The sequence below is a fragment of the Lissotriton helveticus genome, chromosome 2_1 (assembly GCF_964261635.1).
Source record: "Lissotriton helveticus chromosome 2_1, aLisHel1.1, whole genome shotgun sequence".
Lineage (NCBI taxonomy): Eukaryota > Metazoa > Chordata > Amphibia > Caudata > Salamandridae > Lissotriton > Lissotriton helveticus.
In genome coordinates this window covers 915,082,621-915,096,512 of record NC_136059.1, presented here as the reverse complement: position 1 = coordinate 915,096,512, position 13,892 = coordinate 915,082,621, and the positions used below count along the sequence as shown (strand labels likewise).

General features: G+C 50.3%; 1 protein-coding gene across 1 annotated transcript in view; it reads right to left on the bottom strand.

Moving 5' to 3' along the window:
• Positions 1-13,892, bottom strand: part of LOC144818333 (hippocampus abundant transcript-like protein 1) — a 365,697-nt gene that overhangs the window by 70,929 nt on the left and 280,876 nt on the right. The window lies entirely within an intron of this gene.

Below are 13,892 nucleotides of genomic sequence, written 5' to 3'. Positions count from 1 at the left end.
TGTTAGGTTACCATAGCGTCATGGAACAATTGTGCTCTTTTTATATTCTTTTCTTCTCATTAATTCTCACGCTGCACAGCATGGGCAAAAACAATGGTGACTCCAATATGTCGATAAGTAAGACCTATTAGCCTTACCAAAGCTTATTTACATTAGAAAGTCTATAAAAAAGTGTATGTTTAATTTGCAAATGGGAAATAATTCTTCCATCCTTTCGACCCCCAAGCTTCTGGCTTTATAAATAATTGAAGAAGCATAAATAGTGAAGCAAGCCTAGTCGGGATACCCAATGCAACTGTAACTATACTAAGAAAGCAGTAAGTCACACACATAATCAAAGGTTAGTGTTTGGGTCTACTTCATTTATTTTGCAAGTTCTTTTTTAAATAACTGTACAGACACAGCATTCAAAAGTAACAATGGAAGTCACAAAGAGCAGCTTTAACCGCATGCGCGCTAGCGATTTTCCCGCTGCGCGCTGGGTTTTTCAAAAAGCCGCGTTACATGACGAGCTGAGCTCGTCATGAGCTTGCGAGCGGTGTAACTCATGACGAGCTCAGCTCGTCATGAGCGCGGAAGGGGTTAAGCAGTGGTAACAAAAGGATAAAATACAATATTTTACAATACACTAGGTCATAGTGAAAAAAGAAAGGAGTTTTTTTTACTACAGTGCATTTCACTACAGAGTGCACTCAGTCTTATTCAACCGGTGAATCACTATTACAAAAGGAATCAGGATATACATGTCATACCAATTGTCTATGATGAGTTAGACCAACCATATTATCGGTGCCTGTTTTGGAGTAATGCGTAGTTTACGAAAGGTCTTTAAATGGATTCCTTTATAGGCCAGGAAACCATTAGTACAGGGACTGATTATAAATCGCTTGGAATACGGAAATGCCCTGTTATTCTCAATCAATGAAGGCCTTCTCACTAGACTTCAGATTTTGCAGGATATACCGCGGCAAGGCTGGTCCTGAATCTTCTGCCCAGATCTCCTTCTTCCCCCTGTTTGAGATACTTACACTGGCTCCTGGTCAGAAAACGAATCCTACTCAAGATTCTTGGTCTGACACACAAAAACATGTATGGAAAAGGGCCGGGGTAGTGGTCCAAAAAACTATGCTGGTACCAGCCTCGCAGGGTGCTAAGTTCTCGCAATGAATCATTGCTCACACCTCTAAAAGTCCGTACTGCTAGAAAAGTAGGCAGGTCTTTTCCCTTTCTTGCCCCTGCATCCTGGAACAAAATTCTCTTAAACTTACGTGCCATCGCTGATCACAACTGCTTTTGCAAGAAGCTGAAGTCATGGCTATTTGACAACTAAACGAGAATTCTATCAGAGCCGTCTGCATGCGCCATGAGACTTCCGAGTGTTATGTTGATTTGATTTGATATGCTGTATGCATCCCTAAGACCATACAAGAACACATCAAATCAATCAATCAGGATTTAGAAAGCGCAGCTAATCACCCGAAAGGATATCCAGGTGCTTGCAGGTTGGAGGCTTATTCTAACAGCCAGGTCTTGAGGGCCATTCGGAATTCCTGAAGTGACGTGATGGTCTGAAGGTGCGTGGGGCGGCTGTTCCAGGTTTTTGCTGTGATATGGGAGGAGGAGCGTCCACTACTGCTTCGGTACATCCGGGGAGTATGGTCAAGTAAAAGGGAGGCAGAGTGTAGTCTTCTCAATGGCTGGTGGAAGTTCAGGTGGTGTTTAATGTAGGCAGGTCCTTGGTTGTCTAGAGCCTTCTGTGCGTGGGTCAGTTGTTTGAATTGGCATCTCTTCTGAACGGGGAGGCGGTGGAGTTTCTAGAGGTGGGGTGTCATGTGGGTTTGTCAGGGAGGGCTGAGGATGAGTCTAGCTGTAGTGTTCTCTATGGTCTGAAATCTCTGCGGAAAGTGTGCGGAGATTCCTACATAGAGGGCATTGCCGTAGTCCAGTCGGCTAGTGATGAGGGCTTGTGTCCCGGTACGTTTCGTGTGTTAGGGGTAGCCTCTTGAAGATCTTGCATAGCTTGCGCAGAGTGAGGACGCAGGCGGTGGAGATGGCATTGCTCTGTGATTTTATGTTGAGCTTGTTGTCAATGATGATTCCAAGGTTTCTGGCATGGTTGGAAGAAGTGGGTGCAGGTCCTAGGTCTGATGGCCACCAGGAGTTGTTCCATGTGTTGCTGCTGTTGCAAACGACCAGTACTTCTGTCCTGTCAAAGTTCAGCTGCAGACAGTTGTTCTTCATCCAGTCGGCGACTTTGATCATGCATCTGTGGAAGTTGGTTCTGGTGGTGGCGGGGTCGTCGGTGGGTGAGGGGTCGTCGGTGGGTGAGAGGATGGGCGTCGTCTGCGTAGGAAGTAATGTTGAGATCGTGTGATCCGACAATGTTGGCCAGCGGGTCATATATGCGTTTAAGAGCGTGGGACTGAGGGTTGAGCCCTGGGGGACACTGCAGGTGACTTCATGGGTTCAGAGGTGAATGATGGGAGGTGGATCGTCTGGGTTTTAGAGGTGAGCATCTGAGCAAGTCCACTTGGATGCCAATGTGGTAGAGTCATTCGATCAGTGTGTGGTGCGATATGGTGTTGAAGGCTGGCGAGAGGTCGAGAAGGATCAAAGATGCTGTTTCTCTTCGGTCCAGGGGGTTCGGATGTTGTCGGTGGCTACGATCTAGGTGGTTTTGATGCTGCGATTACTGCAGAAGCCAGATTGGAAGGCATTGAGTAGCTGGTTCTGCTCCAGGTGTGTTATGAGTTGATGGTTGATGATCTTTTCCAGTTCCTTTGCTGGGAATGGGAGCAGGGAGACAGGCTGGAAGTTTTTGAGTTCACTGGGGTCAGCAGAGTGGTGTTTTGAGAAGTTTGCAGGCATCTGGAAATGTGGTGGTGATTGAGGTGCTGAGTAGGTTGGCGAGTTCCTGGCAGATCCTTTTGTTTTCAGAGGTTGAAGACGTGGTGGGGGTATGGGTCTGGAGGCAGTCCTGAGTGAATGTATTTCATGGTGGAGGTGGTGTCCTGGCTGGAGAGGATGTTTCAGGTGGTAAGTGTGTGTTTAGTCTCTATTATGGCGGTGATATATCTGTTGAGGAAGTCTGTAGGTGTATTGTGTGAGTGGCGGGGTCTGCTGCTAACAATATACTTAGTCTCTGACATATCCCAGAAAAGGGTAACTGTTGGGGGGTGACTGCTGGACTGGTGCCAAAAGGCCCAAAGAGCATGCCATGACTCAACCCACTTTAAAACAATCCAGGACCTAGCCTGCCTTGTTGCCATACAGGCAGGAAGTGCCGAAGGGCTTCTGCATCACCAAACATTGAGACGGAGGGGAGGCCGAAGGGCCCCACGCACAACACACCCTACCCCAGAGGGAGGTGAGAACACACCTCCGGAAGACCAAGGCCACCGTAAAGGTGGGGGGCTAGGTAGAAAATACCACCTGAAAAGGTCTTCGCAGAGTGGGGAGGATGGGTGGGCGTTAAGGAATCGGAGTCTAGACTGTGTCTCTACCAGATATATCGTTACTGAAGGTAAGTAACTCTTCCATCTGATAGAGACATCTAGACGCAGATTCCTTAACTTAGAATAGATACCAAGCCATACCCTATAGGAGGAGGGTCTGCGAGACAATCACCAAGTTCCAAGAGAACCGATTCGTCAAAAAACTGACGAAACATGGTGGGAAACGCAATGCCTGGGCAATGGACATTAGACCCAGGAACCTCATAAAGGAACAAGAACAAGGGACGGCACAGATAGCACAATCCCGCGATGGATTGGGTAAGACCGGTGTTGTGCAGACACATTCGAAAGGTCAGTGCCAAAGTAAACAACACACAAGAAGGAGCCTTGCACAAGGCCCTATGATCTATGAGGAGGAAGGCCCAAAGGGGCTAAACAACGTGACAACGGTAGAACCTACTGACAAAAAATAGAGCACACTGGATAGCAAAGGAAACTGTGGGAAGACTGTCCGGCCAAGAACAGGAGCCGCAATAGGAGGCCTGTGTGGGTATGAAAAAACACATATTAAATGTGTACCCCCGAGTACATGAAACAACAGTGGCAGGGCCGAAACCAGACTATAGGGGCAACCAAGATAGAAGAGGTACCATCAAGCAAAAGCGCAGTAGGTAGGCATGCAGCCAATCGTTCCAAAAGGGACCACTGTGCGGGGATAACCGGCAAAGCCAGGAACACAAGAAGTCCCAACACTAGGGCAGAAGGAACCTAGTATGGAGCACCCCTGTGGTGTGTGGAACCTAGGCCATACACACAGGCGACAGGAATGTTGCTACATATACGTGAAGTGACGAAACCCTAAACAGGGGATCCACTCAATAATTACACTGTACCGGTGAGCGGAATAACAGTTACAGAACAACAGTACCCAAGGGGGAGAAATCTGACCTCCTGTGATGCAGGGAAGGACAGAGACCACGATACTGGCAGTAAAGGATCGACAGAATGCAGTGAAAAATGCACTCACAGTAATGCCACTGAAAGAAGCAACCCTGGCAGAAAAATATGGAGACCTGCTATTAAAGAGCTGCTGGTGTGGGAACCATTACCAGTGCTACAAATGTGAAAAAGAACCCACACCCCAGGAAACATAGGGGGTGGAGCACAGATACGGTGGCAAAAAGTTATAGACTAGAGCCACTAAGTGAAGATGAAAGAATATGAACAGGGAAGTAGCGAATAAACAGACAGTGCTTTAGCCTGAAGGAAAGACGTGAGGCACAACCCGTGTGCGCCAATACGGCCAGTATATACAGAATACAGAGGGACCTGCCCCCCAGGAGGGCATTTTTCATTTGGTAGACAGGCAAGACGGCCACAGCAATGCCTCAAGAACACGCCTGGAACGTACAGGCGTGACAAACCCCTTTTGAAATAGCGGGGAAGGGCGCCCCTAAGGAGGCAGGAAGGAACTACGGACAAACCGTATACCACCAAAGGAACAACCTGAGAGAAACCAACCCATATGGATCACACCAGAGAAGACATCCTACAACAGTAGGAATAGACATATCACGGCAAAACTGCCTGGTAAGAAAGTGTAAAGCCAAAGGGGATGATGGACGGAGTGTTGAGCAATGCAAGCACTCACCCCCAGTCAACTCATCTGGGATTAGTCCATCATTATTCTTTAGCTCACTCCGCCATCCCAGTTCAGACATGGCCATATGCAAATCAGTCTGACCCTGTGCCTCATGGGAACAGTCCAGCCCGAACTGCCAAGCCATGTCTTCCCTGGACCGGAAAGAAGCACCCTGGGACCGGTTTCTGGCTAATCAGGCATCATCAGCCAGGTTAGCTTGAATCCAGTGGCAAAGTGAGCAAGGGACCCACATCTGGGCATACCCTGCCAACTTCGGGTGAACAAAGCAAAACCAAAGGGGATGATGGACGGAGTGTTGAACAATGCAAGCACTCACCCTCAGTCAACTGATCTGGGTTTAATCCATCATCATTCTTTAGCTCACTCAGCCACCCCAGTTCAGACAAGGCCATATGCAAATCAGTCTCACCCTGTGCCTCATGGGAACAGTCCAGCCCGAACTGCCAAACCAAGTCTTCCCTGGACCGGAAAGAAGCATCCTGGGACTGATTTCTGGCTAATCAGCGGTCATCTGCCAGGCTAGCTTGAATCCAGTGGCAAAGTGAGCAAGGGACCCACGTCTGGGGTGGCGGAGTGAGCTAAAGAATGATGATGGATTAAACCCAGATCAGTCGACTGGGGGCGAGTGCTTGCAATGTTCAACACTTCGTCCATCATCCCCTTTGGTTTTGCCTTGGTAAGGAAGTGTAGCAATATAACTCGCAACAAAAACCCCACATAGGGTAAGGCACAACCCTACAAAAGAAGTGTCCCTCTTAAGCATGCTCGAAGGCAGAGGCTTAAAAGAAAAGTAAACACAGCTGAACTAGCTGTAGCAGAACATGAAAATAACACGGCGGTACAGCCACACAAGCCAGAACATCTGTAAACCACAAGGGTAACGGAAAAGAAAGTGACGGTACCGCCACAAAACCAAGAACCCTCCATGAGGATTAAGACCTGGGAAGACAACCAAACATAGACCAGAGGCGCCTGACCGCCGAATCAGCATGGGCGTTCAAAAAGAGTGACCCCATCAAAAGGTAGATCCTGAAGTTGTTCTTGAACATCCTCTGGAAAGACGCCATCGCGCAACCACGCATGGCGGCGTATGACCACGGATCGGGCCATAGCCCTACCCACGGAGTCAGTGGCGTCCATGGCAGCCCTAATCGAACTCTTGGCCATCAAAGATTATGCGGGCCATATCGGCACAAGAGTTCTCCGCCAAGGAGGGGAGCAGCAGCTTTACAGCGTCCCATAGAGCAAAAGTACCCTGAGCAAACACACACACAGGGTTGAGGAACCTGAGTGCGGAGCTTGCGGAGGCGAACACATCGCGGCCACATGACTCCAACCACCGAGACTTCAGAGTGGGAGGATGCATTGGAACCTAGCGGTAGAGAGAGCTGCCTGAAGCACAAGATCTCCAGCGCCAGGATGGAGGGTCTAACAGGCTGGGTCATTGGGAGCTGGCTGATGGCGATGTACCACAGCACGCTCCACAGGGTCCCCAGAAGAGGGCCTCGCCCATGTCTCGAGAAGGATGTCAAACAACTACTCCGCAAACGGCAACAGTGGCTCAGTGTCCCCCGCACCTTGGTAGGGAAGATCCAGCAAGGATTCCGGAGGTCTAGACACAGATGGCGGCTGCATCCTCAAAAGGTCGGGATCCCAGACGAATGTGCTAATTGCCTCAGTGGCCCCGCGAGGCGGGGACAGCAAGTGGTCAGTAGGTGATGGGCGCAAGCTAAGTCGGCCACTTAAAGACTTAGTAAAAGGATGAGCAGCCCAAGGCCCCACTTGGGCCCGCTCCGGAGAGTGTTGAAATGACTGAGGGGGTGGGAATCCAAAGGGAGCCCTCCCTCCACCAATAAAGCCGGAGATGGCACCGGCGTCGAACGGCGCAGAGGCGATGTCAAGCTGGTGTTTACGACCTCAGAAAGGGCCTCGACCGGCACAGTGGAGCAAGCGTCGGCGACCTCCGAACAGACCTCGACCATTTGAGTCGAGCCGACAGACGACCTCGGTAAAGACCTCGACTGTCCGAGTTGATCCGGCGTCGCCAACCTCCGAAAAGGCCTCGGCGGTCCGGAGTCGGACAGGCGGCGACTCAACATCTTCGGAGGTGGGAACTTGCGGCGAGGGAGTGCGCCGAAGCGGTGTCACGCACCACGCTGCAGCTCCCTCCAGCGACACCGCAGGGAGCCCCGGGAGGCTGTGCGACTGCGCTGTGGTAAGGAGAGATGTCGTGGGATGGCCCTCCGGGCCGTGTCCCGGCGTTGCGGCAACTCTGGAGTCAAGGCACTCTGTCGGAGCCGAGGGTAAACCAGCCGGCGGAGACCCGACCGGAGTCCCTACCCCCCCTGTGGGGCCCGAAGGCGCACTAGGGAGGGGCGGCAAAGCCAGAAAAAATTACAGGGCCCAACAGTAGTCCTCCATCTGAGGCTGAGTTGCCCCAGCACCCTGAAACAGGGGGTACGTGGAGTTCGACTCCTGAGGGCCTGAGTCCAGCAAAGACCGGGAGCCAACATGATGTTGACGCGAAGCCGAAGACCTCAGTGACTTCTGTTTGTGCTTACCGGAGGAAGGGGAATGATGGCGCCGGTCCCGGGTCCTGCCCCGAACAGGAACATCCTCCTGAGTGTACTTGCGCTGCGTGGAGGGCTACGGTGGAGGAGACCTGCATAGCGTGGGGTCCATATTGGACATCCGGGCAGACAGTAATGTCATGTGGCGTTCCGCAGTGATTTTGGCCGCAACTGTCGGCAAGCGTGGCACTCCACGGAGTCATGGTGCTCCCCCCAAGCACCACACACAGATTTGGTGTGGGTCCGTCGCTGACATTTGCCGGGAGCAGGACCGGCACGGCTTGAAGCCCGCAAAGGGCATCGGCACACAGTTCCTCGACGCCAAAAGGGCGTCAAAATGGCCTGTAGATAACAAAACAGGCCAGAGGTATAACTTTCCCGGATCCACGTTAGGACGCGGAAAAGTAGAAAACTGACGTCAGCACGCCGGGAGGGGCTTATATGGCTCTATTGACGTCACTTACGTAGACGACGTCAGGACGAAGCCGGGCGACGCCGCCTCCCAGTGTGCAGAGGTATTGCTGGGGAAAAACATTTTCTGGATCCAGTCTGATGCCTGGGGAAATATTTCATAGTTAAGGAATCTGTGGCTAGATGTCTCTATCAGATACCATCCGAACAAAAACTGAGATTTGAGCAGAATCAGTAGCCACACAGTAAAGCCTTGTGAATGTTTGGCTGCTTCTCCAACTAGGTGCTCCCATATGTCTAATAAATGAACTCTTATATAAAGCGCTGCTGTAGCAGTCATTCCTCTGGTTAAGTGGGATTTGAGATAATCGAAACAATAGCTGCAGCAATCCATCACGCTATTCCTTGTTTTGTGAGCTGAAGGCTTTTTTGCAGTTGTCTGTAGGCTACAAAAAGCTGGACTAATTGTATGAATGCTTTTGTTTGATGTAGAATTTCAAAACACTTTGCCAGTCCAAAGAGTGCAGCAGCCTCTCTGCACTACTGGTTGGATCGTGTAAGCATGTTTTGAGTGTAACTTGCTCATTTAAGTAGAAGTCAGTAGGCACGTTGGGTATAAACTGTGTCTTGGTACGCAAAACACAGTCTTTGTGAAAGAGAAAGAATGGGAAATTGGTTATAAATGATTTGATCTGACAAACTCATCTAGTGACGGCCAATTGTAGGTCGGACTTCCATAGTACAAATGAAATGTCTGCCTTATGGAGAAGTTTGAATGGTCATTAACTGAACCCTGACCTTGGCCAGATCCCATTTCAGCGGTGGAATCCCGATGGACAAAAAGTCCTAAACAGACCTCTAAGAAACTCTTTAAATATCCTTGTTGATAGAAGATATTTTGTGCCACATGATCTCCTACACCTCAAGATAGCTACAAAATGTAATTTTATGGAGGTATATTCGATGTAAGATGTAAGCAGGCAGACAATGACACAGCTGTACTGAATTTAGATGCAGACCAAAGTCCTGACCAAAGACATTTGCCTGATCAGTTTTAATTTAATACTGGCTTGAATATTTCAACAATCCTGTGGCTCAACCAACTATACATATTCCAAGAGTTCATGAGACATCCCTATAGGTTCCTTTCAAGGACACTGGGCTGTGCTGCAGATAGTGTCTATTGTCCCTTAAAAGAGCTTGAAATGTTTGCCCAGAAATATGGACGGAACGTCTGAGAGCTGATGGAGGTATGTAAACCACTACTGGTGAGCACAAACTGGGGCAATCAGGATCAGCTGCTATTGTTCTTGCATTTCTTTGCTGAGAACCTATGGGGTGTGGAGGAGGAAAAGTATACACAAAGGTCTTGCACGAGATCAAAAATGCATCCCCTTTCGTTATAGATGCCACTGCCTAGTGGCGAGCTTCAAGTAGTTTTTAGTTGGATGGCATCACAAACATCAGCGAAAGATCCCAATGTGGATTCAAAATCTCACTTGCAGTAGATGTTTTTGGTCCTTCTAAGGACCTCTGCCATGTGTTCATGACACCTGGCAGGTATTCTGCTCTTATTGAGAATCCTTGTGCTACTGCCCAGGCCCTAAGGAATTCAACTTCTTTAGAAAATCCATGAGACCTTGTTCCGTCCAGGCTAACTGTTAAAAGGTCAGGCTACCAACCAGAATAAAAGCTCCTTAGGTATTGCCCGGCGGTGTCGCCTCCTAAACCCACAAGATATTAACCAATGAAGAGGCAGGCGCTGGAGACTGGAAGGCAGGAAACAAAGGTTTTATTCTCTCCGGAGGAGAACACATCAGTTCGGACAGCAAGTATCGTCACGAGGTGCTCTAGCCGCATCTCTGAGGCCTGGCCTCTTATACACAGGTTTATTGCTTTATTACATACAACACATTCTTGGCAATGCTTTGATGTACGGAAAGACATTCTCGGAATCCCCGCTCCAAGCCCGTTCCCACACACATATACAGTAGAAGTCCCCATCCCGGTCACAACAGGTGATGATTGTCGCGCAGCTGGACATTCCGCCGATTCACGGAATGTGTGGGGTTGATCGGATCTCATAGGATGGGGGCTTTGATCAACTCGAGGGTCCTTTAATGGGGGGGGGCTTCCTACTGTACGGGGGCAATAAACAGTATCCGCAGGGCCAGGTGGCGGCCTGGGAACGAGGAAGACAAACGGGCGCGCAGGAAAGGGGGTTTGTATCAAAGGGCCTGGGACCATGAAAGGAATGAAGGGAGGTGTCGTGCTGGGAACAGGATGGGGTTCCGAGGCAGAGCTGCGCTGAAGAGGGGTTTACGACTCAAGGCATGTGAGAGCGGGGGGGGGGTTATCAGCGCGCGGGGGGGTGCCTGTGAGGTTGAGAGAGAGAGAGAGAGACGCGCTGGCTATCAGCGAGGGGCAGGGAGGCCATGGTGCTCAAAATGGCTGCCACTTACGTGCACGAATGGGTTCAAGAAGAGCAAGATGGCGCCGATAATGTTGACAGTTGCAGCCTAACTTTTAACAGTCCTCCCTTTTCAACATATCTAGCCAACTTGCCTACTCGATGTCAATCTTCATCAAATTCCTAACCTCGGCATCATATAATGCTCCCATGCGTTCGTTTCCAAAGTCCACAGTCTTAGGGCAAATACAGTTTGCACATAATGAACACAGGGGTGGCAGACATTGAATTCCCAAGCATAGACCGCATATTACAACTACAGGAATCAGGATAATGGTGAACAGTCTCCAGCCCCAGTTCTTAACGGTGGTCCAGAGCCATCCACCAAGCGACCATTCTTCCTGTTCCTGGTGGACTTCCGAAGAGAGTCTGTGAAGATGTTCGATGGCTTTGTACACTGAGGGTGAGTTGTCCGGTATGTATGTACAGCAGCTGGACCCAATAATGCGGCATGCTCCACCACGGTCCGCAAGAACCACATCTAGGACAAGGCGGTTCTGGAGGGCCACCAAGCGGACCGCTTGGAGTTCCGCGGTGTTGTTAGCAAAGATACCAGCTGTGATGTTCATTGTTGTCTCAACTGCCTGAGTCAGATGTCGGATGGCACGGCTGTTTGCCATCGGGCCCCAGAGAGGAACAAGTCCCTTCATAGCATCGAGGAACTGCGCTCCTGTTGAGTCGGCTTGCTCAATGTCCTTGGCTCGTTTTTGCCTATGATGATTCGCTGGGGCCACATAAGTCGGAGGAAGGACGAAGGAGATGAAACAAGTGCCCCCCAGCCTTTGGGGAGCCAGGTGTAGGCCTTTGTGCCGCAGACGAAATACATGTTTGGGGACGACACAAAGGAAGGTGGATCCGTGGTGTCCAAAGTTCTGGTAAAACGGCAAGCACTGCGGCCCACCAGCTGTGTCCCATGTCCTTCTATGCACATGTGGCCTGTGACGTTGATGACTGATAGGGCCACAGTCAGAGTGGCAGCCGTTCGTTTCCGCAGATAGGAGAAGGTGGGTCTGGTTGGATTGTTGAACAACTGCATTTCAATTCGTTCTTTAGCAGGGATGTCCATGTGGATTGAGTCGTTGGAGGTCTGCGGGCAGAAGTGTACCTTTGTTTTGTTTCGCCAGACCCGTGGAAAAAGTGCGTTACGGTTTTGCCGGAGGTGGCATTGTCCTTATAGCTTTCTTGCAGGAGGATCAGCCAAGCAAGGCAGGGACCATGAACTGAGAAGGGTGAGGGGATGAATGGTATCGAGTGTCCGGCGGCGTGGGGTAGCAACCCACAGATCCAACAGTTGGTGACATTGGTGGCGAGATTGTGCTGGTGAAGGAGCTGTACGAAAGAGTTATTCCAAAACTCCTTTCGCCTCTCTCTGAGTTGGGGAGAGAGCGAAATCAGATAATGTTCCTTCATGGTGGTAGGCTGAGCAGTGGTCAGGAATGTTTCGTGAGCAGGTGCATTTTCTTCCACAATCCAGAGTGTGGTCATGAGGAGAAAGCAGAAAAGGATGGTGATGAAGAGTGCAATTGTCTTTGAGCTGTGGAGTCTGTCTGTTCTTGGGTTTCTGTAGTGGGTATTTCCTGTTGTCTCCATCATCTTCTTATCTGGCGCTTCCATCATCTTCATCTTCAAGGTGCTCGGTAGTGGGCAGAACCACAGACTTAGTTTGGCTTCTCTCCAGGTAACCCTTGATTGCTTTGGGTCACCGTTCTGAGATTCAACTTAGTTCGTGGTCTACTTAGCCGAAGCTCCCTCCTTTCGACGCAGGAAATACCCTTCTCTGGATGGCACAGTGGGATCAGAGAATTTTGAAAGTTCAAGTGCCTCGGTGTCAGGATAGCAGTTTAGCGACGGTCGGTCTTTGTTCAGGAGCTCTTCTTGGTCGTCGATGTTTTCTGTCGTGGCCAGGGTCGGGGAGACCTTCTTACAGTGGTGTGCGTGCAGCCAATGCCTTTTCCCCTCCACACGAAGAGCCGTCCGGGTGGTGATCAACACTTGCCAGGGGCCCGTCCACCGGGGTTCCAAGCTCTTCGACCGCTGAAAGTTCCGGATCAGCACGAAATCCCCAGGTTGGATGGCGTGACCCGGACCCCTGGAAGCATCGGGGATGGCCTGCTGCACCTGCTGATGAATGACAGACAGAGTTTCAGTCAATTTGTACAGATAATCAGACATTAGGACGTCCGGGACGTCATGAAGGGAAGTTGGTTTCGGTGCGGACCAGATACTCATGGGTCGACCGAAAACAACTTCATAAGGTGTTAAGTGGTGTCTGGTGGGGGTGGAACGCATCGATAGCAATGCCAGTGGGAGGGCGTCTGGCCATTTCAGACCCGTGGTAGCCACTATCTTGGCCAGTTTAAGCTTTAGCGTGGCATTGTGTCGCTCAACAAGTCCAGCAGACTGGGGGTGGAAGACTGCGTGAAATTTCTGCTTGATGCCCAACCCCTTTAAGATGAACTGGATGACTTCGGCTATGAAGTGGGGGCCATTATCGCTCCATATAATACGACAAAGGCCGTAACGGGGAAAAACTCCTTTAACAGTACTTTTGCAGTGGCCATAGCAGTGTTGTCACGGGTTGGGTATGCTTCCACCCATTTGCTAAATGCGCACACCACGACAAGTACATATTTCAGGCCTTGGCACCTATCTAGCTGGATGTAGTCCATTTGCAGGACCTCAAATGGGTGGTTTGGGACCCCAAATCCTCCCCGGGGTACTACAGTTCCTTTCCCGGGGTTGTGTTGCAGGCATATCAAGCATTGTTGGACCAGACGTTTGGCGGAATCTGTGATTTTATCATTGTGCCAAACTCTGGAGACAAGTTCAATCATGGGGGCTGATCCTATGTGGGCAGGGGAGTGTGCCATAGCCAGTATGGGAATCAAGTACGAGTCAGGTAGCAACCATTTGTTTGTGTCTCTTGTCCGCCAGCAGCCTTCGTCATCTTTTAATCCCACTCGTGTCCATTCAGTCAGCTCGTGTTGTGTGCTAGCCGTTTGAATGTCTCTAATAGTGTCCCTAGCGTCAGTCCATTTTTCTGCTTGTGACCTGGCCACGTACATATGTGTTGTCGTCCTATTTTCAGCTGTCGTTCGGGCTGTGATGTCGGCTAGCGCATTTCCCTGCCCTATGATGTCTGTCACCTTTTTGTGTGCCTGGCATTTGACGACTGCAAGCTTGTTGGGGAGAAGGACAGCTTCGATCAAGGCGGAGACTAGATCCCCGTGCAAAATGGGGGTGCCGTGTGAGGTCAAGAATCCCCTTTCCCTCCAAAGGAGCCCAAAATGATGAACCACCCCGAAGGCATACTGGCTGTCGGT